The following is a 27,844-nucleotide window of genomic DNA, read 5'->3' on the forward strand; positions in this document are numbered from 1 at the left end:
ATCACAGAAAATGCTAGAAAAAAACAAAAATACACCAGCTATGGTTGGAAAATTTACAAACTACAGGAATTAATCACCGATACTTGAAACTTCAAAATGAAAACTGCTTACAGTGCAAAAAAAACCGTGGTTTGGCTCCGAAAAAAAAAATCAACTTCATTGATAAAAAAAATGTACGGCGGGGAATCAAATTCCAGACTATAGGGTGGAAAAGCAATGGAATTATCGCCAGACTAAGTGGGAAAAGGCCGAGAAGTTGGTAAAATTCGATAATAAGGCAACATTAAATGTGTAAGAAAAAATGTTTACCGAAAAGCATATAGTTCCTGATTACAGCACACTTGTTTTGTAAATACCGTCGTACAAACCGTCAGTCTCTAGTAAACCTCATGGAAACCAGCAAATCGTTTTATATTCAAGCCTTTTGTAAGAACTTGTTCTGCTTGATATTGCAATTAAAATGCTAAGACAACAAATATTTGTCATTTTTTATCATTTTTGCTTTTCATGATTTTGCTACATGATTTTTGGCCCTACAAATATTTGTGACCAGCACTGTGTTTAGTTTATATATTTAACCTATTTATACTTTTTTTGAGGTTTTTTAATGTAAAATGGCGGTAATATTCAGCAAATCATTTTAAAATCATGACTTTGTCATAACTGTTTGTGCTTGATATTGCAATTAAATTGCAAAGGTAACACATGATTGTCATTTTTATCAATTTTGCTTTTCATGATTTTGCTACATGATTATCAGCCCTACAATTATTTGTGACCAGCACTGTGTTTAGTTTATGTATTTAATCTCTTTATAAATTTTTTGAGGTTATTTAATGTAAAATGGCTGTATTATACAGCAAATCTTTTTAAAATCATGACTTTGTCATAACTGTTTGTGCTTGATATTGCAATTAAATTTCAAAGGCAACAAATATTTGTCAATTTTATCAATTTTGCTTTTCATGATTTTGCTACATGATTCTCGGCCCTACGATTGTTTGGAATCAGCACTGTGTTTAGTTTATGTATTTAATCTATTTATACATTTTTTGAGGTTTTTAATGTAAAATGGCTGTAATATTCAGCAAATCATTTTAAAATCATGACTTTGTCATAACTGTTTGAGCTTGATATTGTAATTAAATTGCAAAGGCAACAAATGATTGTCACTTTTATCAATTTTGCTTTTCATGATTTTGCTTTTGATGTATGATTATCGGCCCTATAATTAGTTTGTGAACAGAACTGTGTTTAGTTCATGTATTTATTCTGCTTCAATTTTTTTTGAGTTTTTTTGTAAAATGGCTATAATATTCATTAAAGGTCTTCATTTGATTACGCTGGCAGATTCTGTTGCAGTTTAGAGCATCAAATGTCATTTTCTTGGAAAAAAGACGGAACAATTATCAAGTATGTAAAAGCAATTAGCTTATTTACTTTTTAAATTACATAAGATGTAAACAATTATTGGCAAAAATTATGCAAGTGTCTTGTTAAGCAAGAAAAAAAACAACCACTGCAACATCGACAACTGAGCGGACATTTTATCTCAAGCAAGGCTCGTATTTGGATCAGAGCTCGTGTTTGGAGCTGAGCTCGTGAGTTTGGAGCAGAGCACGCGTTCGGAGTACAGCTTATTTGTGGATTGGTGCTCGTGTTGGATGCAGAGCCGGTGCTTGGAGCTCGTGTGTGTTTGGTACAGAGCCGGTGCTTGGAACTCGTGTTTGGAGAGGAGCTCGTTTCTGGAGCAGAGTGGCCCGTGCTAGGGAAGAGTTCGAGTTTGGTTTGAGGAACGCTCGTGATATCATGAGGCGGACTCAGGGAATTATCAAACCGCCTAGTTATCTGGGGTATAATTCTGATTCGCAGCTCAGTGTTTCCAATACCGTCGGGTTTGAAGTGGAAGACTTGTTGATATCACAAGATAACAATGACCGCGTTAATGTTACACCGACAAGCAATGGCCGCACAGGAATAACTCAAGCCATGCAAGACCTGCAAATAGAAGATGTGCTACCAGAATTTGATCCGAATCTTGAAAGCCATGACGAAGACATAATGGTCGAAGCATTCGGTGCGTCACTTGACAAATCAACTTGTCTTGATCATTCGATTTGGACTGAAAGATGGGTGAAAAGTATACGGTTGCCAAAAAGACTATATATTTTGCCTAATGGTAACATTGGTAGGAAGTACGTGGACCTCTTGACACATGAACTGAAGCTTCTTTCTACCACTGCTGATTCCACTTCAGAAAGAGTTCTGGTGATGAGTCGTGTTTTGTTACAAAGAGATCCAATGATCAAAGCATCAAAAGACATTCGAACACTTATTGGACGGCGCATTGAAGACTGGAAGGAAAACAAATTCGACAAGTTGTTGGCGGAAGCAGTGAGATGTGGCCAAAAGAAACAAATAAATCAAGATAATTTGGACGAGAAACATGTCTCGAAAGTGTTTGCTTCAATAATGGTGAAAGGCAAAGTGAGAAGTGCTATGCGGTGGCTCTCGGAGTGAACAAGCGGGGGTGTGCTTGATCCGATGCAAGAGGTGAAGAACGGTGTGACCGTTTTAGAGACTTTGAAGTCAAAGTATCCAGCGCCACACAAGTCACATCTCTCTTCGCGATTGCAAGTGCCAGTTTTACCCGACTTTGAAGATGTTATAATCAGTTCTGCTTCCATCGAAAAGACGACACGTTCTTTGGAGGGCAGTTCGGGAGCTTCGGGAACAGATTCTGAGCATTGGCAGACGGTTTTATTACGTCATGGGGCTCACAGTTCACACTTGAGAGACGAAGTTGCAACTCTCGCCACAAAAATGTGCAATCAAATCTTACCATGGTCGAAAGTGCGAGCACTGGTTTCTGGAACATTGATTGCGCTTGATAAATGTCCTGGCGTGCGACCTATTGGCATAGGCGAATGTCTAAGGAGAATAATTTGCAAAAGTGTGGCTGAGTTCACAAAAATTGACCTTGAATAAACATGTTCGACTGATCAATTACCTTGTGGGCTGAAAGCTGGCGTTTAAGGTGCAATTCATGCGCTCTCTGATGTTTTTGATGACAACAAGGAAGATGGTTGTGGCATGCTGTTGATGGATGCTTCAAATGCTTTCAACTCGCTCAATCGTGAAACTGCGTTGTGGAATGCTCGAATATTGTGGCCTAGATGTTCTAGATTTCTCTTCAATACTTACAGAGTCTTCGCGTCGCTTTTCGTTGCTGGCGCCGATGAAGTGATATACAGTAGGGAAGGAACCACACAGGGAGACCCACTGGCAATGTTCTTCTATGGGGTTTCACTTCTTCCCCTGATTCGGTAAATAAAAGGATCCGAAAATGTGTTACAAAGTTGGTATGCTGATGATTCTGCGGCCATAGCAAAACTCAAGAAGTTGGAGATATGGCTCAAAAACTTGATTGAGGAAGGTCCCGCCTTCGGTTACTTTCCAGAGCCTTCCAGAATTTTCTGGTTGTCGATAAACAATATGCTGAGGAAGTGCATCACATATTTGACAAGTACTCGATTACTATACTGGAAGGGAAAAGGTTTTTAGGCGGTTTCATTGGAGACGGAAATGAGAAGAACATCTACCTGAAAAAGAAAGAACTTGAATGGATAGACAAAATTGAGAAACTTTCTTTTGTGGCAAAAACAGAACCACAATGTGCTTTATCAGGACTGACTAAGTCCCAACAAGCGGAATGGAATTTTTCCCATCATGTTTTGGGTGGTTCTAGTCAGCTTTTTTAACCGCTAGAGAACCTTCTGATGGAGAAATTCTTACCTGTGATACTTGGAACTTCGTCGATTTCAACAATGGAGAGACGTCTCTTTTGTTTGCCAGCAAAAAGGGGTGGTCTTGGAGTGTCTAACCCAACCAGTTTCGCTGATGAGTCTTACAACACGTCACGGGAAGCAGTTACGGTTCTTTATGATGCTATTGTTGATCAGCACAGTTTTTCCCGTGAAGACCACAGAAAGCAAAAGTCTCGATCGCGGAAAAAACATCATCGAATAATGGAAGAAAAACATGGAGAGTTGTTGGGGGAGTTATTGAATGAGCTACCAGTAGACCAAGTTCGCGCAGTAAAAAGAATCAATGAAGGAAGCTTGTCTGCCTGGCTGACAGCGTTACCAATTGCTGCATAAAACGTTGATTTTTCAGAAGTGGAGTTTCGGGATACATTGAGTGTCCGGTATAACAAAAATTTGATCGCTTCGCCAACTTTTTGTGATGGTTGCCAGTCACCATTCACCCTACGGCATGCGTTAGCGTGCAAAAAGATGGTCTCTTAACTTTACGGCACAATGAGGTTAGGGATGCTGTAGGCGACTTAGCTTCTTTAGTGTGGAAGGATGTACAGAGAGTGAGAGAGAGAGACTGTTATTAGAGAATACAACCCGCAAGATGAGACACCCGCATCAATTGCAGATTTGTTTTGTCGTGGAGTTTATGTTAGACAGGGAGAAGCATCTTTTGATAATCGTGTCTCTGACACCGACACCATTTCTTATCAGAACAGAAGCCCCATGCTTGTTTTGCCTTCAGCAGAGGTTGAGAAAAAGACCAAATATTCAGACGCGTGTCAGAAAAGACATATGTCTTTCACTTCTCTTGTCGTGTCTGTTGATGGGATGCTTGCTCCAGAATTTGCAAGTTTCCTTCGGAGAATAGGAGAAGCATTATCTACCAAGTGGGAGAAACCCTATAGTAAAACTATGAGCTGGGTGAAGTGCCGGCTGTCTTTTGCCGTGCTCCGTGCTTCCAGTGTGTGCTTCCGAGATACAAGGACCAAGTGGAGGAGTCTTGGCTCAGACCATGATTTCTTACCCTGGAGAAATACTTACGGACGTTCTGCAATGAAGAAAAATTGGCTAGCTATGTGCAGACTCTGCTAGTAATGTAAAACGTGGACCTAAACGAAACAAAATGTTGAAAAAATGAACCAAATAGATAATTGACTCAGAACTAACCAATCAAAATCCATGACTAAAACTTACAGTAATTTATAGTTTCAGCCATTGAAAAAGAAAAAAACTTTAAAATTTGGCGCAATTTGACTAAAAAATACGCGTTTAAAGTAAAATTCAAGACAAGTTTTTTGGAATGAAAAGTCAGGAAGTGTAAATGCTCATTTTAAAATTCAAGGTAGAATAGTTGACAGTAGCGGATCTAGGGGTGGGGGGGGATCGGTTCACTTTGTACGATTTTGAGATATCCACTTTTGGATGACTGACTTTACATTTTTTTTGTAAAGGCGCCTTTGGCGCCAATATATACTATCTTTGAGGGTGCAGCGCGCGCCGAAAAAACGCAATTTTTTTTGTCAAAAGTTTCTAAAAAGTCCATAAAATGCCTTTTTTGGCATGTTTTTTGAAAAAGTTGCCTGCGGTGCAGAAAATTTGGTCAATATAGGGTCTTTAGAATGATTTGGGAGAGCTCAGAAAATCAATTTAGTCGACCTAAAAAAAGGTCGAGAAAAACTTCAATTTTTTTTGAAAATCCGCCCCCCCCCCTCGAGTAATTCCTAGATGCGCGCCTGCTAGTTGACAATTAAGTTGGGTTCAAAGAAACATACATTACGAACAATTGAATTCAAATAACGCTTGAAGTTGAAATTTGTTTTTTTCATTGATATTTGCAAATTTCCTGATAGCATATCTCAACACTTTCAACTTCATTTTCAATGAATTATTCCTTAGTTTTACTTTCGATATGCATATAATAGCATTTTCAATTTCAATTTGTTTCAACTTGTTTCTTTATTTCAAAATTTCCGTCCTTCACGTTTTTTTATCGGATTTCCTTGATTAATAGCACTAGCTGCCATGGAATTTCAACATTTCTCGATCATTGCATAAACCATCATTGAACACGCACCATCAATCGAAAATAGAGTTGTACTCCAAAATGCCTCGTTCTAGAAGTTACAATTCTACTCTCACTTTCAAAGACAATGGGAAAAACCTGTCCTCGGGGTTGTTTTTTTATATCCAGTGAAATTTTGATTTTTGAAATAGCCAGTTTTTATGATTTTTCGGATCAAATAACATCTTCCCCGGGTTCTCGGGGTATTTTTGTTTATCTTCAGATAATTTTTGACTTGTATATAGCCTGTTTTTATTACTCTTTCGATCAGTGTTACATCGCCCCTCCAGTTAGACCAAGTTCATGTCTTTCACCCCAGCATTTAATTCAAAATAAAATTGCTAAGCGCTGCATGTAAAATGCTCGAAGTTGAGTTGCTGAAAATTTCCATTTCGAGCCCAGTTAAAACTCCCCTCCCCAGCCAAACTAACTGATTTAGGAAGGTGTATTTATTGATATATTGAGATGGAAAGGTAAATGAATTTCATGTGCAGTTTTTTTGTAAGTTTATTGGTGCTTCCAGATGACTTTTAAGGAATCCATTAACAGGAATGGAGGTCATATTTTGCTACTAAATTGGTGCTACTCTTTGAAAAGAGTTAATAACAGAGTTAAGAGGGGTGGCGGGCAGTTGATGTCAAAATAGTGGATTCTGACACTTTTTTGGTCTACGTCCTAGCGCTGCTAGTGCCCTTTCTATTTAACTTTTTCAGCAAAAGAAAAGGATGATTGTCACAAAATAAAGTGCTGATTAAAATTAACTGGACAAAACAAAAAACATTGGAATTTTTAAACGCTTTTTTTCTCAAATTGGTCTAAGATTAGACAAAGAGTGAACAGAACAGAAGTTGCTTAGCGTTTCACCAGAACTATTATGTTGCAATTTAGTCTGCGAAGTTTGCAACCAAAATTGTATCTCAAAAATGGCTAACTTTGGTGTTTTACTTCATAAAGAGTTACGCTAAAACAACAAAATTAATTGCTGAAAAAGTTATATCAAAAGAAGCATCGTAAACAAATCTCACTGGTGGCCTGAAAATCTCCAAAAAAAATGCACATCAAAATTGAAAACTGTTTTTAACAAAGCATTCGAGTTTTTTTTATAGTGAAATGACTTTTTTAAATCAAGCAAACAAAAAAATTTCGAATACAGATTTAAGAGTTTTGCACTTCTAGAACTTTGTTGAGCTGAGTGAGAGGCTTCTTTTGATATAATTTTCATCAACACAGAGGCGAAGCTGAGCTTCACACTACTTGCTGCGATACAACAAGTATCGGATTAAAGCAGAAAGACACTCAAGAACTATCAAAGAGGAGAAACAACTAGCAGAGGAAACAACTAAAAAAAAACAAAAAAAAAACTAAAATCAATTTTTCTATGTTTAAACTTAATGAATTTTTTAAAGAGTTCCAAGATGGGTTGAATTTGAGCATTCAAAAGTTTAAACTTGGAGCAAAAACTAAATAATTTCATAAACAGTGTCAGCCAGAAAACTGTAGGAAACAAAATATTAGGTAAATAAGCCGACAGATATGAAGCCGACAGCCAATTAGCTGAAAAGAAACCAAATTGGTCGTCAAAATTTTATTGAAAGCTTACATATACAGCCCAAACAGTATCCACGAAAACCATTTTCACTGGTGGAGAAAATTAAGCGCAAATTCACGTTTTTACTATTTAAATTCTCGGTTTTTTTGTCCATTTAGGTCAACATGTATTTTAATTGTCTGCAATTTTTTTTACATAGAACCAGAGATAATGATCGGAATTACCCTCTATGAAGTTATCAAAATTTGGTTTCGAAGACTTACCAATGCAATCCGGGTCTGAAAATGGCAGGTTTTTTCATCTGCACTAGAGTTTGCATCGTAGTTATTTTTCTCAAACAAACGGAGTAAAAAAAGTCGTTCATGCGACATGAAACACTCGCAGCGACAAAGTTGAAATACTCAGCATGAAAATTTTAATAAACTCCATTTTTTCTCACTCGTTCAAGTGGATTGAGAAAACTAGTTCAATTGAAGAAATCTGTCATTTTTAGACATGGATTGGCTTGGTAAGTTTTTGATAGCAAATATTGATAACTTCATAGAGGGTAGCCCTGATCATTGCACTTGGTCTTCTGCAAATGCGATGCTGCAAATGTGGGACCAAATCAAAAAAGACACAATTTTGCAAGTAATAATTTAGAACATAACAAACTGAAGGCATCAACACTAACTTTGCGTGTAATAAAGTGGAAAGCATAAAGCCAAGCTGAGTATAAATTATGCTTTTTAAAAATTGTGAGATATTTTGAGATAGAATTTTTTTGAAAAAAAAAAATAGATTTTTTTGGTTTCTTTTGATTGTTTCGGTTTCGTTTTATTGTTTGAAACAAATAGCTTTTTCGGTTCATTCGATGAAATAAAATTTACTACAATTCGAAAGCACATGTTATCAAAAAGCCCTAAAAACGTCAGCTAAAATGGCACCAGTATTTGTGACTTAGATTTAAAAAAATTAAAAGCTGTACACAGAAGCGAAGCGGAGCTTAGCACCACTTGTGATACAACAAAAACATAAAAACATAAAAAGCCGAAAAAAAATGAAAACATGCCGGTCATTCGAATTTAAAATCAGCAACAACGTAACAAAGTATACCAAAAGAAACAAAGCTGACAGTCTTTGAGCAGACACATGCTGAGCGAAAAAAAAGTGTAAGTACCCACATTAAACAGCAATGGACATTAGTTGCACCTAAAACCACAAGGAAAGTTGTTTACAGCACAGCAAAAATTAGTGATGTGGCAACAAGCCAAAAGTTTTTGAGCTGAAACTACTTGAATCGATAAAAAATGATCTTTTTTTTTAAAAATCTTTCAAGTCCCCCTTGAAAGTAGATAGAACAGCACTTGCACTTGCAACTACAATGAAAAGTGCTCACAGCAAAAAAAAACAAAGATGTGACAATTCAGCAGACAGTCTTTGAGCAGACACCAAGTAAACCGAAAAAAAAATATTTTATGAAAAAAAAATTTTTTTTTATTATTTTTAAATTGTTCTTAGCCCCTCCCTGAACTTGGAATGAACAACACTTGCATTTGATACTACAATGAAAATTGTATACAGCACAAGCAAAATCCGTTGGGGCAGTTAAGCCGACAAAAAGAATAAACGATGAAACAACAATTCATTTTCTCGGATACTTTTTTATTTTGATATAGAAAAAAAAGTCCGGCCAAGACTCGAGCCCCAGACCTTAGGATACAAAGGAAAACTGCTGAATCTCCAGACCAGGGAAAATGAAATAAGGACGATTTTAAGAGAAGAGGAATGAAAAGAAGTCAGCTGCATAGCCAGCAAACGATTCAACTGATTTCAGCAAATGATTCATATAGAAAAAAGTCTATAATCCAGTTTGATAACGCTTGCTAATTGCAAGCGTAATTATAACACTAACGCTCGCTAAAATTCGCTGGTGTAAATAACCAAAACGGATTAAATTGCAAAAAATACAAAAAAGTTGTGACACTTAAAACAGCTATATTGAAATTTGTTTGCACCAAAAAGAGACAGTTGATAAATCCGGCAACTAAGCCGACAAATCATAAGCAGACAAATAAAATGCCAAATTTTTATAAAACCATATTTGTTACTGTTCCAACCAATGAGTTTTGACTTTCCAGGCGTACTCGTTACCGCCAGGCTGAATATGCAGGACGCAGCAAGAAATTTGAATTTGTTATGAACCAAGGTACCTCCAGAAGTCGATCAGTCCTGTGAACAAAAAATGCCAGGTAAAAAAGTCCAGTACCCGATAGTTATACCTTTGCAGATAACCTGCGTAAATTATTTATTTTTTTCGCGTATTTATTTACACAAAGACGAAGCGATACAATAATCATTAAAAAACATAAACCGAAAAAAAAAAATTTTATGAAAAAAAAAATTTTTTATATTATTTTTAAATAGTTCTTAGCCCCTCCCTGGACTTGGAATGAACAACACTTGCATTTGATACTACAATGAAAATTGTATACAGCACAAGCAAAATCCGTTGGGGCAGTTAAGCCGACAAAAAGAATAAACGATGAAACAACAATTCATTTTCTCGGATACTTTTTTTATTTTGATATAGAAAAAAAAGTCCGGCCAAGACTCGAGCCCCAGACCTTAGGGTACAAAGGAAAACTGCTGAACCTCCAGACCAGGGAAAATGAAATAAGGACGATTTTAAGAGAAGAGGAATGAAAAGAAATCAGCTGCATAGCCAGCAAACGATTCAACTGATTTCAGCAAATGATGCATATAGAAAAAAGTCTATATTCCAGTTTGATAACGCTTGCTAATTGCAAACGTAATTATAACACTAACGCTCGCTAAAATTCGCTGGTGTAAATAACCAAAACGGATTAAATTGCAAAAAATACAAAAAAGTTGTGACACTTAAAACAGCTATATTGAAATTTGTTTGCACCAAAAAGAGACAGTTGATAAATCCGGCAACTAAGCCGACAAATCATAAGCAGACAAATAAAATGCCAAATTTTTTTAAAACCATATTTGTTACTGTTCCAATCAAGGAGTTTTGCCTTTCCAGGCGTACTCGTTACCGCCAGGCTGAATATGCAGGACGCAGCAAGAAATTTGAATTTGTTATGAACCAAGGTACCTCCAGAAGTTGATCAGTCCTGTGAACAAAAAATGCCAGGAAAAAAAGTCCAGTACCCGATAGTTATACCTTTGCAGATAACCTGCGTAAATTATTTATTTTTTTCGCGTATTTATTTACACAAAGACGAGCGATACAATAATCATTAAAAAACATAAATCGGAAAAAAATGAAAGTTGAACAAAAAAAACTAGGTTAACCAAAAATTTTCGCAAGTCTTGATGAAGGCACCTTGGGCCCAGCTTAAACTGGAGGTATGTGTTTTATATTTTTAAATTTTGTTATACCGATGCGTTTGTTTTTATATTTGTTTGTTTGTATAATTTGTTTTATAGTTACTCGCGAAAACCGCTTCTTTCGATTGAATTTTTCATCTCAAATTTGAAAGGATTGCTTTTTAGAAAATGTAAAAAATTTTCTGAAAATTGCATTTTTTTTTGCCAAAAACAGGTCACAGCCGATAAAGAACAGAAAGTTACCAAAATCGGCTTTCTCGATTGAACACCTAACCTGAGAATTGGCGCGGTAATTTTCGAGTGGAGACAAAATGTTTCCAAAAAACGGTCACGTTTCAAAACTTTCACTGGTTCAAAAAAAATAAACTTAAAGAAATTGGGCGTTGGAAGTTATAAGTTAAGCTTCCAACAACCTGCTGTGTCAATTGACTAAATAATATCAGAATTGGCAGTTTAGTTATCAAAAAAAGTCCAAAAAACTGTTAACAAATCAGCAAGTTGACATTACCAAGAATCGTGGCTTTTATTTAAAATTGGGCGTAGCCGCTTATGCAAAAAAAATTACCCAATCTATAATTTCGATTGATTGCAAAAACCCAAGTTTGGCAGGGTAGTTCTCGAGAAAGTCAAAAAATTTCAAAAACGGTCAATAAATCAAAATTTTGACTTTTCTGTGGGTCATAATTTTGTGTCAAAAATATTTGGGCGCAGTCGGGTATGAAAACGAGCTAACCACAACCTTTTCTTCTGATCAAACCCACAATCTGAGATTTGGGAAGGTAAGTTTTAGTTAGATTTAAAAGTGTTAGAAAAAACGCTCAAAAAAATCAAAAAGTTGATTTTTCCGAGGACGATAACTTTGCGTTTGGACGCTAATACAGGAAAGTTTTTCACTACCCGTTATCTCCATAGAACCCGCAACCTCAGTTTTGGGAGGTTAGCTCTCGAGAAAAGCAAAAAAAAACATTCAAAACACGGTGAAACGAAATCAAAATTTTCACTTTTCTGAGAGCCATATCTTTAAGTGTTAAAGAAGTTTGAGTGTAGCTGATTATGAAGGGGAGTTTTTCAAATCCAATCTAACCATTGAAACTAAAATCTCATATTTAATAAGTTAGTTTGTGAGAAAACGAAAAAAAAATCAAAAAAATCTGTTAAATATTACCCCACAGTTTTTTTCGAAGGCTGTAGACAAAAAAAAAGTACGGCAAAAGGAGACCAGAGGAGCGTATTCAAGCAAACAAGAATGTTGGCGGTCTTTCCATTGATACCATTTTTTAAAAAAATTGGTTAATGGGTTTTGAAAAAAAAACAATACTTTTTGCAATAATTGATACAATTTTCCAAAACGTCTCAAAAAATAATAAGGAAAACCAAATCTCAGACTTTCCTAATACCTGCTTTATTAAACAAGGATTCTAGGCAAATATGCAAAGAAAGATATTTCAAATTCAAATTAGCAACTGAACAAAACCTACGAAGCGGAAATAAGGCCGACAACCTTTGAGCAGAAACCAAGTTGAGTCGAAAAAAAAACAGATTTTTTTTTAAAAACTCCCCTGAAACTAGCCTGTAGTAACTAGCACCCAACCAGTAGTTAACTTGAATTTTCATGAAATTGAGCATGTCAGAATCGCAGCATCATAAACGATAGCAGCATCAAGTGATTCAACTCATTTTGTAAGAACATAGGCGCTACGCGCAATACACCGAAGGCATAGAAACTGAAGCAAAAACCAAACAACTTGAACAACTAATAATTGAAGAAAAACAGTTCTAGAACAAAAAATCGTCCTAATACATGTATACACCAAAATTTTGCTATATCGAGAAAGAGCCTGAAATAACAGTTCTAGAACTAAAAATCGTACTAACACATGTATAGGTTAAATTTTTGATATATCAACGAAGATCATAAAATAACACTTCTAGAACTAAAAATCGTACTAACACATGTATACACCAAAATTTTACTATATTGACAAAGAGCCTGAAATAACAGTTCGTGAGCTAAAAATCGTACGAACACATGTATACACCAAAATTTTGCTATATTGGCAAAGATCATGAAATAACAGTTCGAGAGCTAAAAATCGTACTAAAACATGTATACGTCAAATTTTTGCTATATTGACAAAGATCATGGAATAACAGTTCTAGAGCTAAAAATCGTACTAACACATGTATACACCAAAATTTTGTTATATTGACAAAGATCATGGAATAACAGTTCGAGAACTAAAAATGGTACTAACACATGTATACAATAAAATTTTGATATATTGACAAAGATCATGAAATAACAGTTCGAGAACTAAAAATCGTAAAACCACATGTATACACTAAAATTTTGATATATTGACATAGATCATAAAATAACAGTTCGAGAACTAAAAATGGTACTAACACATGTATACGCTAAAATATTGCTATATTGACGAAGAGCCTGAAATAACAATTCTAGAGCTAAAATCGTACTAACACATGTATACACCAATATTTTGCTATATCGACAAAGAGCCTGAATAAACGTTGTAGAACTAAAAATCTTACTAACACATATATACACCAAAATTTTGCTATATTGACAAAGAGCCTGAAATTTTGACAAAGGACCTGAAATAACAACCGTAGAACTAAATGTCGTACTTACGCATTGTAGATCAATTTCTATAGCTATAATAAAATACAAAAGATTGTGTTTGTATGTGTAGCAAAACGCCTCCTATTTTACACCTAATACAAGTATACACAGACCAGTTAATTGAAACTACAGTGTACCTATTACAAGTATACACAGATCAGTTAAACTAAAGAAACTGTGTACCTAATACAAGTATACACGATCAGTTGATTGAAACTACAGTGTACCTAATACAAGTATACACAGCAGTTGAAATAGAAAAACTGTGTACCTAATACAAGCATACACAGACCAGTTGATTGAAACTACAGTGTACCTAATACAAGTATACACAGCAGTTGAAAAAAAACTGTGTACCTAATACAAGTATACACAGACCAGTTGATTGAAACTACAGTGTACCTAATACAAGTATACACAGCAGTTGAAATAGAAAAACTGTACCTAATACAAGTATACACAGATCAGTTGATTGAAACTACAGTGTACCTAATACAAGTATACACAGCAGTTGAAAACAAACTGTGTACCTAATACAAGTATACACAGACCAGTTGATTGAAACTACAGTGTACCTAATACAAGTATACACAAAAGTTGAAATAGAATAACTGTGTACCTAATACAAGTATACACAGATCAGTTGATTGAAACTACAGTGTACCTAATACAAGTATACACAGCAGTTGAAAAAAAACTGTACCTAATACAAGTATACACAGACCAGTTGATTGAAACTACAGTGTACCTAATACAAGTATACACAAAAGTTGAAATAGAATAACTGTGTACCTAATACAAGTATACACAGATCAATTGATTGAAACTACAGTGTACCTAATACAAGTATACACAGCAGTTGAAAAAAAACTGTGTACCTAATACAAGTATACACAGACCAGTTGAGCTGCTGGCAGAAAATCATACAGTGACTAGCTAAAACTTTGTAACCACCTGTTCAGAATGGCAAGGGAAGAATTGAAAATGTTTTTTTTTAAGAATTAAGGTGTAAAATTTATTGGTCGTACATTAAAACAGATTGTAAATTCTTAAAACACGTAGTCCAAAATGCTCGTACTCTTCGACGTGACCTGCATTGTCAACTGTGACCCTCTAAGAGAATGAATAAAATGCAGTAATGGTAAATTTCAAAAAAGATTCAAAGAAAATTATCACAAAGAACTCATCTACTGCTAGTCAATCAAAAATATAACAAGGTACATTTGAACGATTTGAGTACATTTGAGAGACATAACAAAAATTTGTCTACAACTAGACATCCAGAAAGTGTAAAGCAGTCTTAAGCGTACTACTAATAGGCGGTGTGTAAACGTGATACAACGCCTTGGGTGAACTCGAGCGTAATAGACGGGTTATCGAGAAAGAACTCAGACAGGCTTACTTCGTTTGTGCATGGAGCGGGAAAAAGATTTAAATCTATCAGAAACCGGCGTTTGTCACTAATAACAACGTGTGCAACATCTTTTGGCGTTGGTGCCCGACTGACAAGTCCACATGCCGGATTCTTGCACTTCAGAACTTTTCCCTGCAACCGAAAATGATTTCAGTTTTTATTCAACAACGATGCAATAGTTTTCAATGCAATACAAAAGCATTGTCTGAATTACACATCTTGCTAAGTTCAATGACTTCAACATTTTTGATGTTGCACGAGGAGCAGGTGTCGTGGTTTGATTGTTGAATGCCCCACGACACAACTTGGACAACTTCGGTAACACAAGAGACCGCATCATCGGCAAGTGTTTCTTTCACCTTTTCGAATTCGCCATTGGAGTCCATTGTTGGGACAATCGAAAGAGCCTGAATTGAATATCAGAAAACATATGCAAAATATATAAAAAGTCGATTTAGCAAGAAGTCACGTTAACGACAGGTTCTTCGTTGAACAGTTTCACGCGACCGTCTACTGTGACAATGGTTGACGGCGTGTGGATGTCATGTATAGGGTCCCAGACATTGACAGTCACCCTTTCACCAGTCTTGGTGGCAACTTGCAATTCATTCAACTCGTGATTAGGGAGATGCTCTACTTTTCTGCTTATAATTACGCAGTCAAAAGCAACTTCCCTGTCGACAAGTGCATCCATATTTGAAAAATCAGTGATCTAAACAATGGGCTAAACATAAATATCTATTCCCACCTCAATAAAGGATATATATGTGTAAGAAGAATACTGCACGCACAAAATTGGGATTTTCAAATTTTTGCCATAAATGCTGTACAGACGACGTTCCACTGACTTTGGTATAACTGCCAACCATCAGTACCATTTGGCCTGGATCCCGTTTATCCGATTTTGGTGCCGCGCTTATTGAAACGGGTGTCTTCTCGGATGAGTATTTCATAAATACGCTGTGTTTTGATTTGTCAAAACACAGACCTCGCAGAACGTCGTTTTCTGTTTGTATGTGAAATTCAAAGAAGGAGTTTGCTCCCTTTTCTCGCAACCCTTTCACTGCATGTAAGAAACCACATGTCGGCGAATTCGATGGACTCGCGGGCGATTGTGCTGCTGAACTTGCATTGTCTAATCTGGCACGCTTGGGTGTAGTTGGCCCATCCATTTTATCAACAAGTTTCTTAAACGCAAAAAAAAATAAAACATTCCAAGGGAAACACACTAATCGACAGACTCCACAGCTTCTTAATAGAAAGCTAGACATCAGATACATCAACAATCAATTAAGGATAGTGAAAGAAATTAAAAATAGGTTTATGAAAACTAACAATGCTTTCGTATACGCATACATTTGTCTCCAACAGGTTGGAATAAACATGATCTAAACATGTATTATCGTTTGTAGTTGGTTGCGCGATTAGTGAGCGCAGTGACCATCCATCAAGCAAAAACCGTGGAAGACTACACTGCATCAACACATTCTCATTAAAATCTCCAAACATAACAGTGGCAACCTCGTTGCAAGTGTACATATCCAGACAATATCGCAAGGCAGTTCGCAGTTGAGAGTCAGTAGTCGCAGAGCGACGTCTGTGCACGCATATCAATACAGAGAGGTGACGACGAACGATGCAGAATTGAACATTTTGATACATCAAAAAGTGAACATCACATTCAGCATAAATGTCACTCTTGATGTAGCAAACAATACCAGTGTGTTGTCTGCTCGACGAAACGTTGTATTCAAAGTCATCACGATCCATGTTAAATCCTTGAATGTTAAACGAATCTGAAGAATCTGTGCTATTCAGCCAAGTTTCCACAAGGAAAATAAAATGACATCGGTATAAACTTTCGTCTGTCGCAAAAACTGCAAAATTTGACCTCAAGCTTTGAATGTTTTGATAGTACACGGAGGCATTGTACTCGTCCGCAAGATGCAGCTCAAAAGGGAGTTCCAACACTTTTGTGCAACGCAAGCGTTCCATCTCTGTTGTTACCTAAACAACAAAGAAAGCTTCAAAAACACATTTACATATAGTACATTAAGCTTATCGTACTGGTTACAGTTACCTTCTGACACACTGAAATTTGATGTTCGTACAGACTATCGACAATATAAAGATTGTCTTCGGCAAACACGCGACCAATCCCTACATAATGCAATGCATTCACTGATCGCCCAGATCGGAAATCACATTCGACAATTTGATAGCCATCTCCTAGAAACAAAAGCAAACAAAAAGGAAAGGACTTTCGCAAACAATATTTCGAGTTACAAGAATACAAGTTACCTTGCGACTTGTGAATTGTAATCGCGCCAGCAAATACAATCGGAAACTGTTTCCTTGCAATACGAAGTGACTGGTTTTTGCCCATACTGAACACCCGAGTAACCATAACAAGAGGGGTCCATAATAATGAAATATCGTCTGTGAAATAATTTGAAAAAAGGGCTCTTTGATAATGACCAACGTTCGAATCTTCAAATTCCAGCCATATCATTGACGGCAAATTGTTCCGGGAAACTACTTTGCGAAGAACACCTGTTTTCCCATTGCACAGCTTATCAGATGTTGAAATGTTGATGGTAAGCATGTATCGTAGTCCAATGCAAAGATTCAACTCTTTATGCAGTTGACCGGTGTCTTTTGGGTCAAGATTGACAACTTTTGATAAAATTGTGTCCGACAACGTGCAAGATGAAAATTCTCCGGAAACGGAATCAAGAGCATTTGCCAAATATCGTTCACCCGCAAAATTATTCGGAATAATGTCATTATGGTCTCGCACTTCTTTGTTTCGTCGGCATATTCGCAAAACGCCACTGTCTGACAAGATATGTTTTGAGAATACTCTGTTATTTAAAGCAGCAATGTCCTGTGGAGTTTGTTTCCCTTCTCGCAATCTGTTGAGTTTTTCAGCAAAAAGTTGGTCATTTGCTTGTCTCATAATTTTCTTTAATTCAAATAGACGTACAAAATCCCACAATATTCCTGCAAAGGCACTGTATGGCACAGAATGTGGTCTCGGAACTTCAAACGGATAGTTGTCCATAATTGGTGCTAACTGAAACAAATCACCAACAAGAAGCGTTGGTATACCACCCATAGCAACATCACGTCCAGTTATTTCTCGCAATCGCATGTCAATGCAATACAGCAAAGTGGCACCAACTACTGAAATCTTATCAATGACAACGAATTTGAGTTCACGATACTTGTTTTGATAAAAATGCAATCGCTCTGGTGAAATGGCAAGAATTTTGTCGGGTGAATTTCCTATTTTCAATCCAAGAGCGTGATGGATAGTTTGACCATCTAAATGAGTGGCAGCAATTCCATATGACGCCATGACGAGCACAGTTATATCTGAAGGGTCTAAATCGGGACGACGAAAGCACCTGAGAGCACATTGAACAATGGCTTTAGTTAAATGTGTCTTCCCAGTACCAGCACCACCAGACAGAAAGGGTATTTCGTAGTCGCTTTGATCAGGTACTTTGAATTTTCGAATCATTGTATAGAAGAACTGCCGTTGATCTTGGTTCAAGCGGGAAACTAGATTAAAATAATCACTGTCAGGTAATAGAAATGGAACCGCATTATGGTCGTCGGCAGAATTTGCAGGCAAATCGTCAATGTTAGTAATATCTAGGGATAAAACATTATTGCTCTCATTTTTTCCAACACTTAAACCACAAACACTAACTGCAGGCACAACATACCTAATGTTAAAATACATATTATCGCAAAAATATAGCTTTATATAGATTCAAATTTTTTGCAATAATGCTTCACCTCTGTCCACAACCGTTTCCTGCTCGTCGCCACCTGTGGCATCATGTTGATTAACTTCGGCAAAAAAAGGAAAAGGATTCATATCATCTTCTTCTGGAATTTCAACAGATTCTATAACACTGCGCCAATATTCATAAATTTTTCGTTTCTCATCTATAGCTGCTGTGATTTGGTTGACCCTTTCTTCAAATGTAACACATCCGCCCTTCAGATCACATTCGTTCCGATAAGGTTGAAATAACATCAACAGTTCGCGGAAGTGATTTTCGCGATCAGTTTCTATGCTGTATTTGACATATCTTATTATGCGATAAGATCCTGGATTCTTTATCCGTTGAACAAGTTGACCGTTTGGCCATTTGTAGATGTTCTCACTATTTATATCCAAAGTGCACTCAGAAGAAGAAGACTCAGAAGAAGAACTATTTGAGTTTTTGCGAACCAGTCGGATTTGTGAAACCCAATCAGCTAGACAAACTTGTTCAAGGGACGCTGGCCTGGAAGTGTATCTAGTAATGTGATTTTATGCTAAAACATCTTCCGAATTGTCGTCCATTTCGGAAATTACATTGAGAGGTTTTAACATATGAACGCGTTTCTCGGGTTCGCTGGTATTTATAAACTGAAAGGAACGTGATGACCTTGTAATTGGTAGCTCTAAAAGAAGCAAAGCAGCTTCTTGTGCGCATATTTCCTCGTTTCTAACAAATTCACCCGCAATTTCTCGCAATTGTCGGAGAAAATCGTGACCACGGAATTTATCTTGTACTTTTCGTAAAGTCTCGCTCATACCCGTTTGTGATTTGGCTATGTAAGAGCAAATGTATTTAATTACTGCATAGGCATTTGTCACATACTGAATGTCCATGTTAGCGCGCCATAGATACAACAAAACTGGATTGTAGTTGTTAACACGGACTTCAGATGGCTTCCTCTGGATAAAAACAGTTGTTTCTTTGATTGAAGATCTAATTGCCAATAAATACTCATCTACGGACATTTTCAGGGTTTCAATAAAAGTTGAAAACGTCATAACGCAATTGATTCCTCGTGGTAACTTGTTTATGAATTCTATAATTTTACGAAATTCATTTTTATGTTTCGCAACATTTGAAGTCAGAGGACGAAGAACTACTGTGTAAGGCATGGGGGGAACAGGAAACTTGTTTTTACACTGCAGTCCGTTGGTCTTGCAAAAACGACGGTCGTGTTTGTGCAATTGTAGTTTTTGAGGTAGTGCTCTGTCTTCTTTCGTCAGAACAACCTTTTCGATATCGGGTAAAGTAATGGAACAAGATATTGCGCGATTCACGAAGTGCATGGATCGGGAAAAAGATTTAAATCTATCAGAAACCGGCGTTTGTCACTAATAACAACGTGTGCAACATCTTTTGGCGTTAGTGCCCGACTGACAAGTCCACATGCCGGATTCTTGCACTTCAGAACTTTTCCCTGCAACCGAAAATGATTTCAGTTTTTATTCAACAACGATGCAATAGTTTTCAATGCAATACAAAAGCATTGTCTGAATTACACACCTTGCTAAGTTCAATGACTTCAACATTTTTGATGTTGCACGAGGAGCAGGTGTCGTGGTTCGATTGTTGAATGCCCCACGACACAACTTGGACAACTTCGGTAACACAAGAGACCGCATCATCGGCAAGTGTTTCTTTCACCTTTTCGAATTCGCCATTGGAGTCCATTGTTGGGACAATCGAAAGAGCCTGAATTGAATATCAGAAAACATATGCAAAATATATAAAAAGTCGATTTAGCAAGAACTCACGTTAACGACAGGTTCTTCGTTGAACAGTTTCACGCGACCGTCTACTGTGACAATGGTTGACGGCGTGTGGATGTCATGTATAGGGTCCCAGACATTGACAGTCACCCTTTCACCAGTCTTGGTGGCAACTTGCAATTCATTCAACTCGTGATTAGGGAGATGCTCTACTTTTCTGCTCATAATTACGCAGTCAAAAGCAACTTCCCTGTCGACAAGTGCATCCATATTTGAAAAATCAGTGATCTAAACAATGGGCTAAACATAAATATATATTCCCACCTCAATAAAGGATATATATGTGTAAGAAGAATACTGCACGCACAAAATTGGGATTTTCAAATTTTTGCCATAAATGCTGTACAGACGACGTTCCACTGACTTTGGTATAACTGCCAACCATCAGTACCATTTGGCCTGGATCCCGTTTATCCGATTTTGGTGCCGCGCTTATTGAAACGGGTGTCTTCTCGGATGAGTATTTCATAAATACGCTGTGTTTTGATTTGTCAAAACACAGACCTCGCAGAACGTCATTTTCTGTTTGTATGTGAAATTCAAAGAAGGAGTTTGCTCCCTTTTCTCGCAACCCTTTCACTGCATGTAAGAAACCACATGTCGGCGAATTCGATGGACTCGCGGGCGATTGTGCTGCTGAACTTGCATTGTCTAATCTGGCACGCTTGGGTGTAGTTGGCCCATCCATTTTATCAACAAGTTTCTTAAACGCAAAAAAAATAAAACATTCCGAGGGAAACACACTAATCGACAGACTCCACAGCTTCTTAATAGAAAGCTAGACATCAGATACATCAACAATCAATTAAGGATAGTGAAAGAAAATAAAAATAGGTTTATGAAAACTAACAATGCTTTCGTATACGCATACATTTGTCTCCAACAGGTTGGAATAAACATGATCTAAACATGTATTATCGTTTGTAGTTGGTTGCGCGATTAGTGAGCGCAGTGACCATCCATCAAGCAAAAACCGTGGAAGACTACACTGCATCAACACATTCTCATTAAAATCTCCAAACATAACAGTGGCAACCTCGTTGCAAGTGTACATATCCAGACAATATCGCAAGGCAGTTCGCAGTTGAGAGTCAGTAGTCGCAGAGCGACGTCTGTGCACGCATATCAATACAGAGAGGTGACGACGAACGATGCAGAATTGAACATTTTGATACATCAAAAAGTGAACATCACATTCAGCATAAATGTCACTCTTGATGTAGCAAACAATACCAGTGTGTTGTCTGCTCGACGAAACGTTGTATTCAAAGTCATCACGATCCATGTTAAATCCTTGAATGTTAAACGAATCTGAAGAATCTCTGCTATTCAGCCAAGTTTCCACAAGGAAAATAAAATGACATCGGTATAAACTTTCGTCTGTCGCAAAAACTGCAAAATTTGACCTCAAGCTTTGAATGTTTTGATAGTACACGGAGGCATTGTACTCGTCCGCAAGATGCAGCTCAAAAGGGAGTTCCAACACTTTTGTGCAACGCAAGCGTTCCATCTCTGTTGTTACCTAAACAACAAAGAAAGCTTCAAAAACACATTTACATATAGTACATTAAGCTTATCGTACTGGTTACAGTTACCTTCTGACACACTGAAATTTGATGTTCGTACAGACTATCGACAATATAAAGATTGTCTTCGGCAAACACGCGACCAATCCCTACATAATGCAATGCATTCACTGATCGCCCAGATCGGAAATCACATTCGACAATTTGATAGCCATCTCCTAGAAACAAAAGCAAACAAAAAGGAAAGGACTTTCGCAAACAATATTTCGAGTTACAAGAATACAAGTTACCTTGCGACTTGTGAATTGTAATCGCGCCAGCAAATACAATCGGAAACTGTTTCCTTGCAATACGAAGTGACTGGTTTTTGCCCATACTGAACACCCGAGTAACCATAACAAGAGGGGTCCATAATAATGAAATATCGTCTGTGAAATAATTTGAAAAAAGGGCTCTTTGATAATGACCAACGTTCGAATCTTCAAATTCCAGCCATATCATTGACGGCAAATTGTTCCGGGAAACTACTTTGCGAAGAACACCTGTTTTCCCATTGCACAGCTTATCAGATGTTGAAATGTTGATGGTAAGCATGTATCGTAGTCCAATGCAAAGATTCAACTCTTTATGCAGTTGACCGGTGTCTTTTGGGTCAAGATTGACAACTTTTGATAAAATTGTGTCCGACAACGTGCAAGATGAAAATTCTCCGGAAACGGAATCAAGAGCATTTGCCAAATATCGTTCACCCGCAAAATTATTCGGAATAATGTCATTATGGTCTCGCACTTCTTTGTTTCGTCGGCATATTCGCAAAACGCCACTGTCTGACAAGATATGTTTTGAGAATACTCTGTTATTTAAAGCAGCAATGTCCTGTGGAGTTTGTTTCCCTTCTCGCAATCTGTTGAGTTTTTCAGCAAAAAGTTGGTCATTTGCTTGTCTCATAATTTTCTTTAATTCAAATAGACGTACAAAATCCCACAATATTCCTGCAAAGGCACTGTATGGCACAGAATGTGGTCTCGGAACTTCAAACGGATAGTTGTCCATAATTGGTGCTAACTGAAACAAATCACCAACAAGAAGCGTTGGTATACCACCCATAGCAACATCACGTCCAGTTATTTCTCGCAATCGCATGTCAATGCAATACAGCAAAGTGGCACCAACTACTGAAATCTTATCAATGACAACGAATTTGAGTTCACGATACTTGTTTTGATAAAAGTGCAATCGCTCTGGTGAAATGGCAAGAATTTTATCGGGTGAATTTCCTATTTTCAATCCAAGAGCGTGATGGATAGTTTGACCATCTAAATGAGTGGCAGCAATTCCATATGACGCCATGACGAGCACAGTTATATCTGAAGGGTCTAAATCGGGACGACGAAAGCACCTGAGAGCACATTGAACAATGGCTTTAGTTAAATGTGTCTTCCCAGTACCAGCACCACCAGACAGAAAGGGTATTTCGTTGTCGCTTTGATCAGGTACTTTGAATTTTCGAATCATTGTATAGAAGAACTGCCGTTGTTCTTGGTTCAAGCGGGAAACTAGATTAAAATAATCACTGTCAGGTAATAGAAATGGAACTGCATTATGGTCGTCGGCAGAATTTGCAGGCAAATCGTCAATGTTAGTGATATCTAGGGATAAAACATTATTGCTCTCATTTTTTCCAACACTTAAACCACAAACAATAACTGCAGGCACAACATACCTAATGTTAAAATACATATTATCGCAAAAATATAGCTTTATATAGATTCAAATTTTTTGCAATAATGCTTCACCTCTGTCCACAACCGTTTCCTGCTCGTCGCCACCTGTGGCATCATGTTGATTAACTTCGGCAAAAAAAGGAAAAGGATTCATATCATCTTCTTCTGGAATTTCAACAGATTCTATAACACTGCGCCAATATTCATAAATTTTTCGTTTCTCATCTATAGCTGCTGTGATTTGGTTGACCCTTTCTTCAAATGTAACACATCCGCCCTTCAGATCACATTCGTTCCGATAAGGTTGAAATAACATCAACAGTTCGCGGAAGTGATTTTCGCGATCAGTTTCTATGCTGTATTTGACATATCTTATTATGCGATAAGATCCTGGATTCTTTATCCGTTGAACAAGTTGACCGTTTGGCAATTTGTAGATGTTCTCACTATTTATATCCAAAGTGCACTCAGAAGAAGAAGACTCAGAAGAAGAACTATTTGAGTTTTTGCGAACCAGTCGGATTTGTGAAACCCAATCAGCTAGACAAACTTGTTCAAGGGACGCTGGCCTGGAAGTGTATCTAGTAATGTGATTTTGTGCTAAAACATCTTCCGAATTGTCGTCCATTTCGGAAATTACATTGAGAGGTTTTAACATATGAACGCGTTTCTCGGGTTCGCTGGTATTTATAAACTGAAAGGAACGTGATGACCTTGTAATTGGTAGCTCTAAAAGAAGCAAAGCAGCTTCTTGTGCGCATATTTCCTCGTTTCTAACAAATTCACCCGCAATTTCTCGCAGTTGTCGGAGAAAATCGTGACCACGGAATTTATCTTGTACTTTTCGTAAAGTCTCGCTCATACCCTTTTGTGATTTGGCTATGTAAGAGCAAATGTATTTAATTACTGCATAGGCATTTGTCACATACTGAATGTCCATGTTAGCGCGCCATAGATACAACAAAACTGGATTGTAGTTGTTAACACGGACTTCAGATGGCTTCCTCTGGATAAAAACAGTTGTTTCTTTGATTGAAGATCTAATTGCCAATAAATACTCATCTACGGACATTTTCAGGGTTTCAATAAAAGTTGAAAACGTCATAACGCAATTGATTCCTCGTGGTAACTTGTTTATGAATTCTATAATTTTACGAAATTCATTTTTATGTTTCGCAACATTTGAAGTCAGAGGACGAAGAACTACTGTGTAAGGCATGGGGGGAACAGGAACTTGTTTTTACACTGCAGTCCGTTGGTCTTGCAAAAACGACGGTCGTGTTTGTGCAATTGTAGTTTTTGAGGTAGTGCTCTGTCTTCTTTCGTCAGAACAACCTTTTCGATATCGGGTAAAGTAATGGAACAAGATATTGCGCGATTCACGAAGTTAATGACGTGCAAATCGTCATCAATATCAAGCTTAGGTGTATTTTTGACGTAATATAATCCATGTTCGTGAAGCGAACCTCGTTGTTGAGTTTCACATCTTGACTTGTAATCGACAACTTGCCCAACAGGACTAGCAGCGGACATAAGAATGTCTTTCTGAAGCTAGCCCATTCGCTTGGGGTAGTGCCGGGCAATGTTTATGGCATCAGACCTAATTAAGTCTGCCTTTTCTTTATATCCCATTTGCAACAATTGTTCACCAGTGGGGCATGGCTTCCCTGGATTTGCTGAAATCCAGAGAATTTTCAAAAGATCTGTCCAATGGGCTTCCGCCATTGAGAAAGTCATAAACAGAGACGGCGGGCCATTTTGTCGAATGAGAGCCATAAAATTCTTTTCCATTTTGGCAAAGTACGGTGGACTGAAACGTTCAATCGCAAGAAATGCATATGCTTTGTCTGTGTCGAACAGATTACGCAGTGAATGGCCTTTAACATCAGAAGCTCGCAAATTTTGGCCATGTCTTTTGCGGACAGCGACTTGCGCATTACTAAAGACTCGTTTGATGACGCATTTTTTCGTCTTGAAAAAGAGGTTGTCAGAATGACGGGCAAACTTTCTGTTGACGTTTTGCATTTCTGCTTTACAAATATTCTTGTATGAAACACTTCGGATACGCTCTGTATTGCGAGCACGCGCTTGGCCAGCAAAAAGGGTTGGATACGCATATTCCTAGCCAAATTCATCAGTGAATATTGACAATGGAGTCTCACCCGATGTTGGAGCAGTTACAGTTTTTAGACTGATGTCCATAAGAGGCCGCGAGTTGAGCAAGGTGTCAAAGGAGCCTGCTATTTCACCGTCCTCGCTACTTTCGTCAGATTCATCAGATTCCATTTCAATGTTAGGTGGTAACTCCAATTGCATGGTTATCGATGAGTCATAGATAATGCCTTCTGAAACGTACAATGGCTGCAAACACAGCCATTCAGCAAATTCGTGAACAAGCTTAGGGCGAATATATCGACTGAGGTAAGTAGTTTTATCAGTTGTGCGTCTCTTCAAGTCAACGGAAAGCAAACAGTTGTCATTAGCAGGGCGTGGTAATATTTTGAGGGTATGGTCAATGTTACTGGGGACATTAACAACAGCACCCTTCGAAGCATACTGTCCCCCTCTGGGCCTTGAGAATATTTTCATGAAAGGAATACGCGCAGAACAAAGTAACTCTTCGAGTCTGGTGACAGAGAACTGTAACGGAATACTTGCATATTTAAAACCATTAAGAACAGCCATTTCTGGAACTAGGCCTTTTCTAATTTGACGAGAGCATGACACACATATCCATTCTATGTTATCAACAGACATGTAATCAGTACAACAACGTTGAAATAAACCAGTCTTGTTCGTAACTGGTGTTACTTGGTCTCTGTACTTTTGCTGAGAACAACATGTGCAAACAAATTGGAGGCAACTGTCTAAAATTTTTCTGTTCCACCTTCTCACTAGTTGTTTAATACTCGGCGGAAGTTTTTGCCTAGGTTTTATTTTTCTGCGACTGACAATTCGCTTTTTCACTCCTGCTGATTTGGCACGTTTGGAAGCCATCTCTTTGTTTTTAGCAAGAACGTTAGGAATCTTCATTCTTTGTTGACTTCTCAATCGATTTATAGCTTCGTACTGGGGGTTATTTCGGAAATGTTGTTTAACAACATTTGTCTTTAGAATCTTATATTGTTCGTTACTTCTTGACAAGTGTTGGTGTTCTTTGAAATTTGGCAAAACTCGTAATTTGCTCAATCGCTGTCGATTATATTCTTGCTTGCGGTCAGTTCGCACTTGACCAATGGAATCTGTTCGCTGTGATACGCGCTCTTGCTCCACAAAATATGGACTCTTACGCAAACGTTCCAAACGCTGCCGATTGTATTCTCTTTTTGAGTTCTTTTTATCAAAAATTGTGGCCGCCAAACTCAATGGAGACTGGTGTTAGATCCACGTGACTGGGAACTGAATTTTGCGACAAACTATTTGTGTGGTTTATTGTCTTCGCCTTCTCGCGCTTCGTTCGTGCCCATTCTGCCTGGTACACTTTCCGATCCATCTTTGACTTTGTTAATTTCTTAACATTACCACAAGTGTTATTTGATAAATTGTCCAGCAGCATAATATTGGCAGCGGGTGTTGGATACATATCTTTCTTTTCACAAAGAATAACATAAGTACAACCCCAATCAGGGACATGGTGGTGCGATATGGTGCAATCGTTAACGCAAAGGTACTCATGAGCGGTTTTTATGACAGTAAAGTAATGACCGTATTCAAAAGACCCCGTGTGAATAACAGCAGCCTTTACTCCGTAATCACATCCACCAATTTCGATTGTTTCACCAATTGTGACTTCTGCTCTAGAGTAAACGCGATTGCCAGCGACAAACATGTAACGCGCAATCAGCAAAATAACAGTATTTGCAATATGGGTTGGTTCTTTAGTTGTTATTGCCCTTTCTGAGATACACGTGGAGTTTGGACATGTTACATTAACGGCTTGGTTGGCGAAGTGATTGACCACAAGCTCCTGCAGAAGTTGACCATTGCGTGGAGGACTTAAAACTAACGCAGAAGTAGTTTCAGGTCTTCTCCATGACACATTACACAGACAACACGTGAAATTATCTGAATACGATATTTCAAAGAAATTCCATTGGCCCTCAGATTTAAATGCATTGATAATTGACAGTAGTACCTCGGAAGCATCGTGCTGA

General features: G+C 37.6%; 2 protein-coding genes across 2 annotated transcripts in view; one reads left to right on the plus strand and one right to left on the minus strand.

The window, feature by feature from the left end:
* The window catches only part of LOC134846000 (intraflagellar transport protein 81 homolog), a 282,975-nt gene extending 271,088 nt beyond the window's left edge, over positions 1-11,887 (minus strand). Inside the window, exon 1 of the mRNA XM_063863162.1 lies at positions 11,875-11,887. The gene's annotated coding sequence lies outside the window, so the exon portion shown is untranslated. The remainder of the gene's footprint in view (positions 1-11,874) is intronic.
* LOC134845987 (protein fem-1 homolog C-like) overlaps positions 1-27,844 on the plus strand; it is a 390,705-nt gene that overhangs the window by 5,625 nt on the left and 357,236 nt on the right. The gene's annotated exons all lie outside the window — the stretch shown is intronic.

This window comes from Symsagittifera roscoffensis, chromosome 1 (genome assembly GCF_963678635.1).
Source record: "Symsagittifera roscoffensis chromosome 1, txSymRosc1.1, whole genome shotgun sequence".
Classification (NCBI taxonomy): Eukaryota; Metazoa; Xenacoelomorpha; order Acoela; family Convolutidae; genus Symsagittifera; species Symsagittifera roscoffensis.